The following is an 18,241-nucleotide window of genomic DNA, read 5'->3' as shown; positions in this document are numbered from 1 at the left end:
TAAGATTATGATGCAATAATAACAGTCATGTCTGTGGATAAAAGTCGTTATGAGCACTGAGCAAACAGTATTTGTTTAGAGCTGAGATTAGTCCTTGGTGTCAAAGTGTCATAGAGAAAAGGAGAAAGGGAATCGGACGCTTGCTTCCTCCCATTCCAAAAGTTCATTAAGCATTATCTCAACAAAGAATGGATGGGAAAGCATGATTTTCAGGTACTTTAAACTTAATTGAAGAACAAAACATCTTAGGGCATGAGAGAGACACAGAGAGATAGAGAGAGAAAGAGAAATAAAAAGACAGCATTATGCTCACATGGTAATCTGGAAAAGAGAGCAAGGGAGTGAGGGGCGAGATTTCCGTGTGATTGTGGCCGGCCGGGGCTAAAGAGCCAGAGCACTCTCAGACTAGAATATTCATATTCTCCACACCTATGGACATCTAATCTTTGACAAAGGGGCCCAGACTATTACATGGGGAAAGCAGAGTCTCTTCAACAAGTGGTGTTGGAAACAATGGGTTGAAACATGCAGAAGAATGAAACTGAACCACTGTATTTCACCAAATACAAAAGTAAATTCCAAGTGGATCAAGGACTTGGATGTTAGACCACAAACTATCAGATACTTAGAAGAAAATATTGGCAGAACTCTTTCCCGCATAAATTTCAAAGACATCTTCAATGAAACGAATCCAATTACAAAGAAGACTAAGGCAAGTATAAACCTATGGGACTACATCAAATTAAAAAGCTTCTTCACAGCAAAAGAAACCACTACCCAATCCAAGAGACCCCTCACAGTATGGGAGAAGATCTTTACATGCCATATATCAGACAAGAGTTTAATAACCAACATATATAAAGAGTTTGCCAAACTCAACAACAAGACAACAAATAACCCCATCCAAAAATGGGGGGAGGGCATGGACAGAATATTCACCACAGAAGAGATCCAAAAGGTCGAGAAACACATGAAAAAATGCTCCAAGTCTCTGACTGTCTGAGAAATGCAAATAAAGACAACAACGAGATATCACTTCACTCCTGTGAGAATGTCATACATCAGAAAAGGCAACAGCAGCAAATGCTGGAGAGGGTGTGGGGTCAAAGGAACCCTCCTGCACTGCTGGTGGGAATGTCAATGGGTCCAACCTCTGTGGAGAACAGTCTGGAGAACTCTCAGAAGGCTAGAAATGGACCTACCCTATAATCCTGCAATTCCTCTCCTGGGGATAGATCCTAAGGAACCCATCACACCCATCCAAAAAGATCTGTGTACACATATGTTCTTGGCAGCACAATGTGTAATAGCCAAAACCTGGCAGCAACCCAGGTGTCCAACAACAGATGAGTGGCTGAGCAAGTCGTGGTCTATATACACAATGGAATACTACTCAGCTGTAAAAAATGGTGACTTCACTGTTTTCAGCCGATGTTGGGTGGACCTTGAAAAAATCATGTTGAGTGAAATAAGTCAGAAACAGAAGGATGAATATGGGATGATCTCACTCTCAGGCAGAAGTTGAAAAACAAGATCAGAAAAGAAAACACAAGTAGAACCTGAACTGGAATTGGCGTATTGCACCAAAGTAAAAGACTCTGGGTGGGTGGGTGGGGAGAATACAGGCCCAAGAAGGATTCAGAGGACCTAGTGGGGGTTGTATTGTTATATGGGAAACTGGGGAATGTTATGCATGTACAAACTATTGTACTTACTGTTGAATGTAAAACACTAATTCCCCAATAAAAAAATAGTAAAAAAAAAAAAAAAAACTACAACAATAAAATAACAAGGGCAAAAAAAAGTTGCCTTATATATGAAAAAAAAAGAATATTCATATCACACCACCTGCTACTAAGTGGGCAGGCTTCAGAGAGCTACCAGTCTAAACCTTGGTTTATTTATGTAGTGATATATTTCCTACGTTTGATATGTATCAGCTGCTAGAGTGTTCTTCTCATCACATCATGTAAATATGTCCTTAACTCGCTGAGAACCAGTGTAGATAGACAAGAAAATACAAAAGGGAAAAATAAGCCCTGCAGAGTCATTCCAACATCTTCTCCCAGGCTCAGGCTTACACGCTGATCAGCCCTCTCTGGGCTCTGGGCTCTGGGCGTTGTCGATCTTCAGCTAAGACCCTCCTTCCCAGTGCTGCTGTGCAGCCCACATTCGGCCGTTTAGTCCACAGAAACAACCTGCGACTGCTGCTTCTTCCTGACTTACTGCGCAGGAGGATACAGCTCACGTGACACATGTCCTTTACATCCACTAATCTACTTAACTAGACACACTGTTAGAGGGGACTTTGTCTTTGAAGAAACAGCTGCAAGGAACTTTCCAAATTCGTTTTCAATCCATTCTTTGACGGCGGGCAGGCGCCATCATTGGAGCACAGGCTCACCATCAGTGGCTTCTGCTTGGTGGTAGATGATAAGTTTGCAGTGATGCAGGGAGGAGCCACCCCAACATCAAACAGCTTCGTGTGTCTCCTGTCTTCTCTCCACTTGGACCCTGCTTCCTTCCTTACTATTTTGAGAATATCTTGACTTAAAAAGCAGCATCTTTGTTATTATGTACTCAGAGTGTCAACAGCTACTGTGATTTCGACTAGTCTCTATCTATTTCTAACTCAGCGCCAGTTAGTCAGCGTACACCCTCTCAAGCAGCTGCGTCTCTCTGGTGGCGTGAAACGAGTAACCCGAGTTTATGGAAAATGCCTTTCATGGAGACTCGTGTGTCTTAATTCTGCAGAGGCGGCAATATCTTCATTGGTCCTCAGAAACAACATCTGAAGTTGGAGAGGCGAATGCATTGTCCAGATTTGGAAGGAGACAAAATTGAAATGGAAATGAAACTACATCTAGGCTTGAAACACAAAGATGTGTTTCTGAGTTTGTTTTCTTTTGGAGAAAAAGCTTAGCCCTTGCAGGAAAAATATAGAAGATGTTTTAAAAGAAATGGACATTTCTAGCTCTACTTACTAACCAGTAATTTCTTTTTCTTTTCTACTCAGTTTTTGTAGTCAGACTCTAGAAAGCACCCAGCAATTATATAGACCTTCTGTTTCACTAGTCTTACATAGTTTCACCTCCTGTTTCTTGCATCGTTTTCATTATTTCATACTGCCTAGTAAATCACTGGCAATGCACTGGCTTAAAATATTTATTATCTGAGGTATCGCATGGCCAGTGAAGGATGGCAAATTTCTGTCAGGATAACTCACTCCCATTGATTTTGCTTGAAACCAGGCTTTGCCTTTTACTATTTGACTCTGAAGGGGGAAAAAATATCAAAAGGTTCAAGCCTTCCCTACTTCTCTGTTTCTCCCTATGAAACTAGCAAAGAGTGTAAACTGTTTCTCAAAGAAATTCTTATGATGTTCAACACACACATATTAATCATTATTAAGTCACTAAAAAAAAAGTCACACACTCTTGTTAATCATTTTTTTATTTCCTTTTGTAGCCCTTATTGTTTTATTGTTCTAGTTATTATTGTTGTTGATGTTGTTGTTATTGGATAGAACAGAGAGAACTGGAGGAGAGAAGACAGAGAGGGGGAGAGAAAGACAGACACCTGCAGACCTGCTTCACCGCCTATGAAGCAACTCCCCTGCAGGTGGGGAGCCAGGGACTCGAACCAGGATCCTTATGCCGGTCCTTGCACTTTGCGTCACCTGGCTTAACTCGTTGGCATTCTTGTTAACATAGTCAACGACTGCCACCTCTCCAGATTCAAAGGAGGTCTCAAAACTTTACATCAGGCTCAACCTGACGCTGTTAACTGGCTACGGAAGAAGGACAAACGCTAGAAGAAGAAATCACTAAAAAAAAAAAAGAGAGAGAGAGAGAGACTTTCTACAGCACTTCACAATTATCTGAGTTATTTTGATTTCATTTTATAAGTCTGTCTTCTGTTTAAATGAGCATATATTTCCGTGTGGCGAAAGATATCACACCGGTTATGCAAAGTGACCTTCATGCCTAAGGCTCCAAAGTCCCAGGTTCAGTCCCCCGCACCACCATAAGCTAGAGCTGAGCAGGGCTCTGGTTATTAGTAAATAAATACAACTAGCCTATATTTCAGAAGGGTTTCACTGAGGCTTTATTAACAACCTATCGTGTGGAACAGCGCCATGTTGTGAACAAGTTTATAAGGAGTGGAGAGTGAGGGCCTTGTGATGTGCCCAGTAGGCTGTGGTAGAGGTAGCTCATACCAGAAGATTGATTGTTTGTTTGCTTATCTTTCAGTAGAGCTCTGCTCACCTCTGGCTTAGGGAGGTGGGGTGGGATGAGACATAGAACTTGGGATCAAGTAGTATCAGGCATGAAAGTCTTTTGCTGAAGTATTAGAATTTTTTGAAAGGTAAGTAAGGAAAAACAGAGGAGGAATCAAAGTGTGAGCCTGTCATTTTAGAATCTGAAAGGGGGGGCACTTAGCAATAAGAAGAGGTATTCACTTTGCAGCACATGAATCAAAAAAAAAAAGACGATATTGTGTCCTCTGGGGTAGGGCTGGAGGTGATGATGCTTAGTAAACTAATAAAGATGAAAGACATCTAGCAAATGGCTTCATTCGTATGTGGAACCTAGAGCCTGGATGCACGCGGACTTGGAGAAGGAAAAAACCAGGAAGCGGGGGGTCGGGCGGTGGCGCAGCGGGTTAAGCGCAGGTGGCGCAAAGCACAAGGACCAGCGTAAGGATCCCGGTTCAAACCCCCGGCTCCCCACCTGCAGGGGAGTCGCTTCACAGGCGGTGAAGCAGGTCTGCAGGTGTCTGTCTTTCTCTCCCCCTCTCTGTCTTCCCCTCCTCTCTCCATTTCTCTCTGTCCTATCCAACAACGAACAACATCAACAATGGCAATAATAATAACCACAATGTGGCTACAACAACAAGGGCAACAAAAAGGGGGAAAATGGCCTCCAGGAGCGGTGGATTCATGGTGCAGGCAGCCCAGCAATAACCCTGGAGGAAAAAAAAAGACAAAACCAGGAAGGAGTGAATGAGCTTGCAATGTACATTCCACACACACAGTTTATTTCCACCTGGGCTGTGTTTAAGAAAAAGAAAGACTAAATGGATTACATTTTTCTTAAGATGGATAGAGAATGGGAAAGCTATCAGGAGAGGGGATGGGATATGGAGATTGGGTGGTGGGAATTGTGTGGAGTTGTACCCCTCCTACCCTATGGTTTTGTTAATTTATCCTTTCTTAAATAAAAAATAAATTTTAAAAAAAGATTCTCTGACAATAAAATTCAGATGATGGAAAAGTTAAAAAATAATAATCACAAGCTGATTAAAATATCTGTATCACAGAGAAGAAGCATGCCATTGTTAGGCGAGGATTGAGGAAACAGCATAAAGGTTCTGGAAAAGAATTTCATGCCTGAAGGGTAGGGGTAGATAGCCTTCTTCTTCTAGTGTTTGCCCTTCTTCCGTAGCCAGTCAACAGCGTCAGGTTGAGCCTGATGTAAAGTTTCGAGACCTCCTTTGAATCTGGAGAGGTGGCAGTCATTGACTATGTGGGTCTGTATCACCAATTGACCAATAAGAACGCGTTTGGCAAAGGACAGCCCCTCAACATTAAGTTGGAGGACTCGAAGAGCAGGACCAACAGCTTGAAAGCTGTCAGGAGCTGCTTGTTGCTGGCTTTGAAAGTGACTGGGATCCATGTGGATTCAGTCGGCTAGGAAGGATCGTCAGTTTCCCCAATGAATGGGGACTCACGAGATGCACCACGGGAAGGTCGATCCAATGCATCCCGGTAGATAGCCTAATGGTTATGCAAACAGACTGTCATGCCTGAGGCTCCATAGTCCCAGGTTCAATCCCCCACACCACTATAAACCATAGGTGAGCGGTGCTCTAATTAAAAAAAAAAAATTATGCCTAAGGCTCTGAGGTCTCAGGTTCAATCCCCAGCACTACTTACTGTCAGCCAGAGCTGAGCAGTGCTCTGCTCCCTGCCTCTCTGTATATTTCTCTCTCTCTTTGGATAGGACAGAGAGAAATGGAGAGAGGAGGGGAAGACAGAAAGGGGGAGAGAAAGACAGACACCCGCAGACCTGCTTCACCGCCTGTGAAGCGACTCCCCTGCAGGTGGGAAGTCTTTGTTTAAAAATAAATAAATAGAGGATTTCAAAAAGAAAGCAGTGTTCTCAGGTTCCAAGTGGGATAGAGGGGGGCACACTTGGGTTGTAAACAATCCCAGTGCTTGGACATCCCACACATATTTCACCTTTGTCGCTTCTCTAGGTAAGGAAGACAGGGGCCATTGCTTAAGAGAATTCTGTTTTTAATTCTTCTTCTAGCGTTTGCCCTTCTTCCGTAGCCAGTCAACAGCGTCAGGTTGAGCCTGATGTAAAGTTTCGAGACCTCCTTTGAATCTGGAGAGGTGGCAGTCGTTGACTATGTGGGGCATAGTCTGTCTGGAGCCACAGGGGCAGTTCGGGTCGTCTCTGGCTCCCCAGCGATGGAACATAGCGGCGCACAGGCCATGGCTTGTTCGATAGCGATTGAGGAGGGCCCAATCATAACGTGCCAGGTCAAAGCTGGGTTGACGCTCGCAGGGGTCTGTGACGAGGTGTTTGTTCTTGACCTCAGCTGACTGCCAACTCTGTTTCCAAGAGTCTGGAACAGAGAAGTTCAGTGTAGGCGTAGGGGACCAGATTGGGTGACGAGACGTCAAGCGTTGGCCAGGGTGGGCGAAGATATCCGCGTATATTGGCAGGTCCGGTCGAGCGTAGACGTGGGAAATGAACTTAGATGATGCCACATCCCGACGAATATCTGGTGGGGTGATGTTGCTAAGAACTGGCAGCCATGGAACCGGGGTGGAACGGATGGTTCCAGAAATGATCCTCATGGAGGAATATAATTTGGAATCGACCAAGTGGACATGGGGGCTACGGAACCATCCTGGGGCACAGTATTCTGCAGTGAAATAGCATAATGCCAGAGAGGATGATCGTAGTGTGGAAGCACTCGCGCCCCATGAGGAGCTGGCCAGTCTTGCAATGATGCTTTTTAATGAAAACCAGCAAGTCAACTTCTATTTCCTCTTGACGCAGGCATCCTCCGTCTGGATAGGCCTATCAGCAGCAGCTCGGGCTGTGCGAACCGGTGCACCTTCCCTTCATGATCTTAGCGAGCGCTTGCTTAGGACGCTCCTTTGCTCTAACCTACAACCAAGGTCACCACTTCTAGTCTTTCTCATTCCCACTTTAAGGGGGAAAAAAAAGTAACAAACTAGGAGAAGCTCCCTGTTTCCTATATGGTATGTGAATCCACTTAACACAATTACAATGTCTGATTAATCTTGGCAACATGAGTGGTGGGTGAATCATTGTTCCAGGTGTCTCTTCACAAGAGAATAAATTTAGTTCCAACATTTGACTATTGTTTTAAACCAATTGTAATCTTGCCAGATTAATCAGGAAACTAATAACTGAACTTAAATCCATACGCAAAAATACTATCTCCCCAGGCCCCAACGTAACACCACACTAGCTGAGCTTGATGTTCATTGTTCCAGGTAAGACATGGAACGGTGACTAGATTCTATGATTTGCTTCTTTTTGAGTCTTGATTTGATAGTTTCTCCTGCCATCTATTGATGGATGGATAGTATTAAAGCAATTTTTCTGAATCATTTGGCCATTACACCATAGATTAATCAATTGCCAAATTTTACCTAAATATGAACAATAACCTAATTTGAACACCAGAATTTTTTACTCAGAGAATAGCAATGAAATGTTTCCTAAGCAAAACCTTGGCTGCTCTCCTAACGCTTTTACATGGAAGAATTATGCTGTGAGAAGCGACACTAACTTTGGAGGCAGAGATTTTGGACTCCCGTGTCAGCTTACCCAGGGGACAGACCGTGTTCTCCGTGCAGGAACACTAAACACTTAGCCCAGTTAAGCACACAGGCAGAAAGCACAAGGACCAGCTCAAGGATCCCTGTTCGAGCCCCCGGCTCCCCACCTGCAGGGGAGTCGCTTCACAAGCGGTGAGGCAGGTCTGCAGGTGTCTGTCTTTCTCTTCCTGTGTTGTTTTCGCCGGGCTGGCTTCACGGGCGGGTAACAGACGACCCGGGACTCATGGCTGGGTTGTACGCAGTATCTCTTTATTCATGCAGGACACAGCGCAATCTATACCAAGCTAAGCTAAACTAAACTAAAACGAACAATGTTGTCTTATATATACTTCCCAAGTAGGGTGTGAACAGGATGTGACATAGAGAGGGTGGAGAGAAAAGTGACTGGTGAAAATCAGGGTGCGACAAGGAGAGGGGGCGGAGCAGGCAAGAATTCTACCACTGAACCACCAATGCCCTGGAGGGAGGGTGGTGCTTGTTAACAGCGGTTCTTCTTCTAGCATTTGCCCTTCTTCCGTAGCCAGTCAACAGCGTCAGGTTGAGCCTGATGTCAAGTTTCGAGACCTCCTTTGAATCTGGAGAGGTGGCAGTCATTGACTGTGTGGGTCATAGTCTGTCTGGAGCCGCAGGGGCAGTTCGGGTCGTCTCTGGCTCCCCAGCGATGGAACATAGCGGCGCACCGGCCATGGCCTGTTCGATAGCGATTGAGGAGGGCCCAATCATAACGTGCCAGGTCAAAGCCGGGTTGACGCTCGCAGGGGTCTGTGATGAGGTGTTTGTTCTTGACCTCAGCTGACTGCCAGCTCTGTTTCCAAGAGACTGGAACAGAGAAGTTCAGTGTAGGCGTAGGGGACCAGATTGGGTGACGAGACGTCAAGCGTTGGCCAGGGTGGGCGAAGATATCCGCGTATATTGGCAGGTCCGGTTAACAGCGGTTATGTAAATAGAATGAAGTGGTTATGTAAATAGAATAGTGTTAAGCAGGGGGGATTTAAACCAAATGAAACAGAAAAGGTTTTTAGAAGTAGAATTAGAAACATACCAACATTCCTGTCTCCCCTGTCCTTCTCAATTTCTCTCTGACCTATCCAATGAAATGGGGAAAAGGCCTCCAGGGCAGTGGATTCATATTGTCTTGACATTGAGCACCAGCAATAACCCTGGAGGCAGAAGGAAGGAAGGAAGGAAGGAAGGAAGGAAGGAAGGAAGGAAGGAAGGAAGGGAGGGAAGAGGGAGGAAAGACGACGGGAGAGGGGAGAAAAGAGAAACAGAAAATACGGGAGCCTGGAGTGATGGAGCAGTGAGTTAAGCGCACATGGTGCCAAGCACAAGGACCGGCGTAAGGATCCCGGTTCGAGCCCCCGGCTCCCCACCTGCAGTGGAGTCGCTTCACAGGCGGTGAAGCAGGTCTGCAGGTGTCTGTCTTTCTCTCCCCCTCTCTGTCTTCCCCTCCTCTCTCCATTTCTCTCTGTCCTATCCAACAATAATGACAGCAATAGCAATAATAACAACAACAAGGGTGATAAACAACAAGGGCAACAAAAAGGGAAAAATGAAAAAAAAGAAATAAAGAAAAAAACCCATAAAATACAATGGGGACACTTCTTCCTAGCTTTAAGACACTCTAAATTTTGGAAGATATTTTTTTGTTATTGATAAGCATGACTCCAAATAGTTGGTTTCACAGATGACACAACCAAAAGCCAGTGTGTCATCCTACGGTGACGGTCTGAGTCCCTCAACCATCTCATGCAACAGCGCCTCCCCACCTTGTCAGTGTCATCAAAGCAGTGTTCATATACATGACATTTATTTACTTCTTCCCTTTTGTTGCCCTTGTTGTTTTATTGTTGTTGTTATTATTGTTGTTGCTATTGATGTCGTCGCTGTTGGATAGGACAGAGAGAAATGGAGAGAGGAGGGAAGACAGAGAGGGGAGAGAAAGACAGACACCTGCAGACCTGCTTCACCGCCTATGAAGTGACTCCCCTGCAGGTGGGGAGCCGGGGGGCTCGAACCGGGATCCTTACGTTGGTCCTTGGACTTTGCGCCACGTGCACTTAACCCACTGCACTACTGCCTGACTCCCAGCATTGTTCTTCTTGTCTGTCTCCAAACTTGCAACACAGCCCAAGTGAAAACAAGTGACATCTGAGAAGCATCAAATCTGCAACGCCTAAGTCTCCCCCAGGATGATCACTGGGATTCAGCGTCTGCAGGCCTTTAATTCCTCCTCTTTCTTTCCTTATTCTAATAGAGACAGAGAGAAACAGACAGGCAGAAAGGAGAGAAAGAAAGACACTTGTGGGTGCAGGTGGTGGCGCACCTGATTAAGCGCACACATTAAGGTGCACAAGGACCTGGGTTCAAGCCCCTGGTCCCCACCCACACGGGGTGGGGGGAAGCTTCACAAGTGGTGAAGCAGGGCTGCAGGTGTCTCTCTGTCTCTTTCCCTTTCTGTCTTCCTCTCCCCTCTCAATTTCTCTCTGTCTCTATCCCATAATAAATAAATTAAAGATTAAAAAAAGAAAGCAAAAGAAAAGAAAAAACTTGACGAAAAAGAAAGACACTTGTAGCACTTCTCGTGAAGTTTGGCTCCCACCCGGGTGGAGACTAAGAATCTGAACCCTGGACTCCTGAACGGGGCACGTTGAGGACTCTACCGTGTGCACCGTCACTGGGCCTCCCTCTTTATGTCTTTGGAAGGTGTCTGCTGCTGCTTTTGATGCTGACACGGTCACAGTCACTGTGGAAGGCCCTCCGCTTCATTCCGAGAATAGAAATGGCCATTAAGCCGCCGTTAAATGTGCAGGGCTTTGCGACTTCTCGCACACCCGCCGCCAGCTCCCAATTGAGTGATAAGTGATTCTTTTCCTGACCTTTCTAGAGGAGTCAGTCCAGTGACTCCTCACTTGTCTGAGGGTCACTTACCAGCAAACTTCAAATGTCTCTAGCACCTCTGAGAACTGCAGATGGACAAAAGAGAGTGTCCTCAGAGAGATGTTTTTTTAAAGGTCTCCGAGCAGTTGAACTGCAGGTTGCCAGACTCCTTTCCTTCAAGTTCATGACTTGACTTAAAATTTACTTCTGCCCCATTCGGACACACATATCATCCAGATCTCCGTGCTTATTAGAGCTCAACTCGCCGCTGGTGCTGGGCAGAAGGTGCAGGTGAGACAGGGAGGGAGAAGGTGTGGGCAGAAGAGGCAGCCCCATCTCTGGCAGGAAACTAGCTGTCCACAGCGTCCCATTAGCTCCACCTCTGGAGAGAACACAGTCTAATTCATTGTTCGGAAGATTGACATTTGAATTTACTCAAATGGAAATTGATCAGGAACCCTAAGAGAATAAATGTTGCTGAAGAGATATCACTGCTTATGCATTTGAAGGGGAGCTTGGTCACCAGAGAGGGGGGCTGGCGTGGGTGAGGTCCCGTGCCCCCTGGATTTGCTTCCTGCTCAGTGTGTGCTGGGAGTGAGCCCTGTTTTGGCTTCTCTCTCTCTCTTTCCCTTCTCTGTATTTTTCTTTTTTTTTTTTTTTTTTACCAGAGCTCTGCTCAGCTCTGGCTTATAGTTGGGGTTGGAGGAAGGAGGGAGGGAGGGGGATTAAACCTGAGACCTCAGAAGCCTCAGGCCTGAGAGTCTCTTTACATAACCTCTATGCTATCTACCTGCCACCCCTGAATTTCTGCATTTCTAAATTATTGGGCTCTTCTACGCTCAAAATTATCTACTCCGACTTAATTTTTTCAGTGGACTTTTCCAGCCTTTTTTACTTCACAGCACACTAATTCATGGATTCTTTTCTTTTGAAATTTTGTACTTTGTTTATTTTAATGAGATATAAATACAAAGAGAAAGATACATACAGAGAGAGAGAGGAAGGGAGACAGATTGAGAGAGAAGGAGAGAGGAAGGAAAGAGAGACTGAGAGAGAGAGAAAGGAAGAGAGACAGATAGAGAGAGAGAGAGAGGAAGAGAGACAGATTGAGCTCTGGCTGATTTGGCTGAAGGTTGTGCTGGGAACTGAACTTGGAACCTCACAGCCTCAAGCATGAAAGTCTTTTGCAGAACCATTATGCTGTCTGCCCAGCCCTAATTCCTGGGTTATTAAGAGGACAGCATCCACAACATCAACTTTTGATAGTTCAGACTCTCTTGACACTGCTGGTCAGACCATGATGTCCTCAGGGCGAAAGAGCTGGAAAATGGTGTGGCCCCACAAAACAGCCCTGGGCAGGAGCAGTTTCAGTCCCTTGGATTGTTTTGCTCTGGCTCATCAAATAAAGTTCTGGTTGGCCAGATGGCAAGGATCCCAGTTTAGAATGTAGCTTTGATTCCTCCTCCTAAGGAACCTCCCCTGTCACTAAGATATTTCCTCAAGTCTTCAGCAAGATGTTTCCTCCTTCTCTGCTGTGTAAATTCTAGCAGAATTGGGTCTTCTGCCAGCTGAGTTTGAACAGTCCTGAAAGGTAAGCCGAGTAAGCCTCTCAGCACATGTGGGCCTTAGTCTTCACCATTAGTACTGCCATGTGAAGCAAACAATGTCAAAAAAAAAAAAAAAAAATGGGTAACAGATTGCAAGAAAAAAAAAAAGTGAGTTTGTTTGTGCCTCCCTCCGATTTTCCCTTTTACTGTCATGCACGGGGTGTGAGAAAGCCCAGTCTGGGAGAAATCTCACCAGCTCTGCAGAGGTTACACAGGTTTCCAACAGAAAGTGATGACTGATGTTCCATACATCCTGGGGTTTCCGAGTGTTCAGGAAAAAATGCAGTCTACTCCAACACACCCTTTCTTTCCATCGTTTCCTTGCCAGTTCACTGGACTTGTGAATCTCACTCATTACAAAGGGGATTTCAACTGCCAAGGGGAGGGAAATGGCTACTGTGAACAGAAGTCCAAAAACTGGGCAAGAGAACTGAGGCCTCTCTGTGTCTTGTGCTCATGAAAGAGGCGGGTTCCATGCTGACACGCACATCTTTCTGCATGCAGATCTGCAGCACGGAGCTTTCGCATATATGCCACCAAGGTTTTAGAGGTGGCTTTTCCTGCTCAGCTCTGCACACACACACACAGGCACGCACACACAAACACAGGCTTTGAAATGCTGCTATTGTCTCAGGACTTGAAACCGTTCCATCATTTGACCTTAACTTTCCAGCACTTCAGGAAGCAGGAATTCTCACACCCTGGAGCCTGTGGAAACTGCTCCACAAATGCTGCTTAACTTAAGTGAACATGCTGTGTGTGTGCTGTTTCCCTTCTCACTGAAAACACACAAGGGCCCATTCCGAGTCTCCACACAGCTCCACAGGCCAACCGCACAGAGTGAAGTGGGACGTCCGAGCCCAGTTAACGGACTTGGTAGTCACTCACACTGTCGTAGGGATGCATGAGGACCCATCTGATATTGCAAGTGTTACTTAATAGAGGATCATGCTTTTCAAAAGAAAAAAAATAAAAGAGGATCAATTTTATTAGAGCCATGAATTAGCTCAGCCAGTTCAATGAACTTATTTTGTTAAGAGATGTAGGAATAAGTGGGGGAAAAAAAAGTTTTTCAATCCTTTATCAATCACCTGTCAAGATGAACATTGAACAAGAAACTTTAATTCACAAAATTATAGGATATTTGAATTGCAAAAAAACTTTGCAGACATGATCTAACGCTTTATTCAGTGAAGAAATTCTCTTTACAAGTTCTCATAGCTTTTGCATACATATATATTTGTATATTTTCTCAACATTAACAAGCAGAATTATCACACTTAGGGAGAATAAAAATTGGTTTACCAATGTATCTCACATATTCAGTTTAGGTCTGCAGATTGAAACAAGAAAAAAGAAATATATATCTTTGCATTTAAAAAATTTTATTATCTTTATTTATTTATCAGTTTGCAACAGCCAGAAATTGAGAGGAAGGGGAAGAGAGAGGGAGAGAGACAGATAGACACCTGCAACTCTACTTCACCACTTTTGAAGCTTTCCCCCTGCAGGGGGACTCAGGGCTTGAACCCGGGTCCTTGCACATTGTAATGTGTGCGCTCAACCAGGTGCACCACCACCCCACCCCAATCTTTGCATTTTTACATGACGGGATTTCAGCCATGGGGGTCATGGACCAGAGCCCCCTTCAGAAACAGCTGAATAAGCGGTCACCAGTCACCGGGAAGCTGAAGACCCCCCAGCTCTCTAGCTTTGCTGACTCCCCTCCATTGCTGGCGTCCTCTCTGCAGCAAGCTGTCCTGAGGAGTACTTGCAAACATTTTCTCTTTCTCTTACCACCTTCCAAAAATGATGTCTGGTGTCTGAGTTCAGTTTGCAACACCCCTTTTTAAAAAGGACCCCTCCTGCATCCGCAAAGCAATCTTGATCCAGACTCCTAGTGGGGGAGAAGTAGGAGGAGGAGGAGGAGGAGGAGGAGGAGGAGGAGGAGGAGGAGGAGGAGAAGGCTCTGAACTCCTGCTCCATCAGGACCCGGAGACAGAAGAGGAAAAAGGAGGGACATTTGGATGTAGTAATAGGGTCATGTGTGGCTTGGGAAGGAACAGAAGACAGGACCATGAGGGGGTGGGGGTGGGGGCAATTCTCACAAATAGAGACAGATGTAGAAATAATAGTTAACCCTTATCTGCAACCTTAGGAGAACTATTTAAGTATTTATGAAGCTGTAGCTTCCATACGATAAAAGAATTGGGGATTCAGAACTCTGGTGGTGGGAACAGTATGGAATTATACCCCTGTTGATGTATACTTTTCTAAATCAACATTCAATCATTAAATAAAGTTTTAAAAAGAAGAAGAAAAATAGGAAGAAGAAGGAAGAGGAGAAGGAGAAGGTGGAGAAGAAGAAGAAGGTGATGATGATGATGATGGAGGAGGAGGAGAAGGAGGAGGAGAAGGAAGAAGAAGAAGAAGAAGAAGAAGAAGAAGAAGAAGAAGAAGAAGAAGAAAGACGAAGAAGATGATGATGATGATGGAGGAGGAGGAGGAGAAGAAGAAGATGATGATGATGGAGGAAGAGGAGAAGGAGAAGAAGATGATGATGATGATGGAGGAGGAGGAGGAGAAGAAGATGATGATGATGATGGAGGAAGAGGAGGAGGAGAAGGAGAAGAAGATGATGATGATGATGGAGGAGGAGAAAGAAGGGGAGGAGAGGAAGGCGAGAGGAGAACAAGAGCAAGAAAGTGATCCGCTTGATGACCTGCAATACTCCACAGTCCTAAAGCCAAGATTCTGTGCTCAGCACACTTCACAGACAGGCTCCCATATGTCACTGAGTGTTTCAGAACTGCTATCATAGAAGAGGAGGACGTACAAGACTGCAGAGGCGTTAAGACAGCCCTGTGTGGAGTTCTGGTGTCATTCTGTGTGAAAGACATCCTCTCTAAGGAAAACAACAGATGCAGTACTCTGCTTGTCATCCCAACTTCCTGAACAGGGGACTATCTTCTCACAATCTAATGTCGCCTCACAACCCCCTAGGGGGAATTCCCCCGGGGATGTGTTAGAAGAGAAACTGCCTTGAAAGATTTTTCAGGCACATCAGAGCTGACAGAAATCAGTTGTGATGTCAGAACTAGGAAGGTGGAGGCTCTCACTAGAAGCACAGCCCAGGTGTGCTCAGTGAGCCACTCAGCATGGACTCGAGCCCCCACCCCTCAGGGTTCCTGACGCTGAGGGCTTCTGGGCTTCTCCTACTTCTACCACAAGGCCAGAGACAGGAAGTGAAGGCTGGTGAGGCAGATTTTGCTAATGATGATCAAAAGCACATTCTGCAAGTTCTATTCATTGCCCAGGCCTGTTAGAACAACGCAGATGAGTCCCCTTGTATTTAGAGTCTGTTGTAAATTCTTTGGCATCACGTGGTTTTACGACTGTTTCCGCTAATTCAGATATTTTTCGGAAATGCAGGGGAGGGAGTATATTGTGTATTTATGAAGCATCTGAGAGATTACAGGAGCTGAAGCCAGGGGGTACTTTACAGTTCCCCAAGTCACAATCCGCATTCAGTTTATTCTCAACAACAGACACACGTGTAATGAACATAGGCCTCAGGCTGACCCATGGTGCATTTTTTTCATTCAAGTGTGGTTATTTATTTTCCAAGTCTCCTCAACAATGACAACCGGCTACAAACGCTTTATCTGCGGCGTAGTCCTGGGCATCTCTTTCTTGCAATGGACACTGGGAAGACGGGGACTCATGGGCTGCAGTTCATCTCTGTATTCAGAAGAGGGACAGAGGGGCCCTGCAGGGAGGCTGAGGGTCCAGGTCTCTGTGGGAACAGGGTGACAGTGTGGCTGAGGGAGACATGCACCTTCCCTCTCTCGGGGAAATGGGCCCTTGTAGAATCAAGTATCTATAAATCACTCAGCACAGCTAAGTGCTACTGGAATTGCAACAACAAAAGAATGGCACTGCTGTGGGTGTGCCAGTGAGCTTTGGGTTACTTCTCACATTTGAATGTCTGTCTTGTCAAAAGTAAAACAAACAAAAATTCCACGTGGTGGCTCCAGCTAGTGGTGACTGCAAACCACTTAGCAAGCCAGGGCTAGGATCAAGCATTACGTAGCTCAGCTCCGAGAGAGAGATGAAGGGTGTGTCCCACCGACATTCTGTGGGACAGAAAGGTGCCCCTCACACATCCATTCAAAGAACCGTGTCGGCCTGCAGGGTGGTGCACCTGCCTGAGTGCAACTGTTTGTTACAGAGCAGAAGGACACCACCGGCTCCAGCCCCAGTCCCCACCTGCAGGGGGAAAGCTTTGCAAGTGGTAAAGCAGTGTTGCAGGTATCTCTCTGTTTCTCCCTCTCTGTCACCCCCTTCCCTATCGATTTCTGGCTATCTCTGTCCAGTAAATAAAAATAAAGATAATAAAAATTTTTGTTTTAAAAAGAAAACTATATATATGGAGAAAGAGAGACAGAGAGAGAGGCAGTATGTATGTTTCATGCTGGCTGGAAATGGCTAAATAGACTAATGCCTGATGCCAAATGAGAAGACTGTCATCTGTTAGAAAACCTTGAACGAGTTAGAATCAGAGCAGTCGGGGGGACTGGGGTCTGGCAGATGGATGGGAGTGTCTTTACAAAGGTCTTGTTACCATCCAGCTTTGACTCCGTCGTCGCTGTTCACATAAAGATAATGGCATCACTTCCTTGTGGATAAGCCGCATTTTTTAACCAGAAACTTTCCAAACCTCATTTCACCATTTGTACATAAATTAGAATTTGTACATAGAATTACATGGTTGAGGATGTATCTAAACTCACCGCACACTGCAAGCCAAAGCTGGTCTTTCCGTGCTATAGCACACCCTACACACATCACGAATCATCTCCAATCGCTATATCTTCTGGCTCGATGCTTTCGCCCTAAAATGTATGATGACATCACACTGGGGAATAAGAAATGATTAAAAACTTAGTGCAGTGTCCAATTTTCTCCTTTCAGATTTACACATCAAAGATGGAGAGCTTTGAGTCAAGCACTGCTTATTCTTCAACTGTACTAAGCATAAGTACTTGGATCTTTGAGTTCAATTCCAAGAGTACTTAGACGGCCCAGCCTTGATGAGCAAGCCACGGCGTATGTGATGCATCACTGAAAAAAAACAGAATGAGTTGGGGGGCTTTCAAGGATCAGCATTTTCGTAGGATCAGCACTCTCTACTGGAATAGTGAAAACCCCAGTTCTGAGGCACAGAGCTCTGCCAGAGTCAAGACAACATGGAAGGATTCTCATTCTTGTGTCCGTGGGGTTGAGAGAGAATGGAGAGGAGCCAGACGCTGTCATCAAGTGTTTCCAAGGGGCAGACTGGAGCCCTTGGGACTGACTCCTCGGACCTTTCCCAGGGAAATCCTCTAAGGTTCTTGACAGAATCTACATGTGTGGGAACTTGGGAATCACTCCCAACTAAGATTGCATGAAAAGTTCTTTGCTCCCAAGCCATCATTTCATCTCAAATGAAGATGGAATCTTAGCCTTCCAATTAAAAGTGATCAAATTGTTGGTTGGTTAAGTGAATATTGGTTTTTATTTCATAGATTCTAATCCATTAGATGGACATAAAAATAAAACTTTAACTCAACCAAATTAATATTTGCTTTTTAGACCTCTTATTGGGGGGGGGGGGGTATTGCAGAGGGTGAAGATGGTGATATGCCAATATAATTTAAAAGATATTTTTGTATTCTTCTTCCCACTAGGGAAGAAGCAGTACAAAATGTTACCTCCATAGAGTTCTAGAAGAATATAGGCCAGGAATCAGGCAAAGTAACTCTAGGCCAGTTTCCCAGGAAACTGGCTGTGATACAGGTCAAGTGATGTAATAGGTTGTGTTTCT

This window comes from Erinaceus europaeus, chromosome 18 (genome assembly GCF_950295315.1).
Source record: "Erinaceus europaeus chromosome 18, mEriEur2.1, whole genome shotgun sequence".
In the NCBI taxonomy this organism is placed as follows: domain Eukaryota; kingdom Metazoa; phylum Chordata; class Mammalia; order Eulipotyphla; family Erinaceidae; genus Erinaceus; species Erinaceus europaeus.
Note: the sequence above shows the minus strand (reverse complement) of the source record.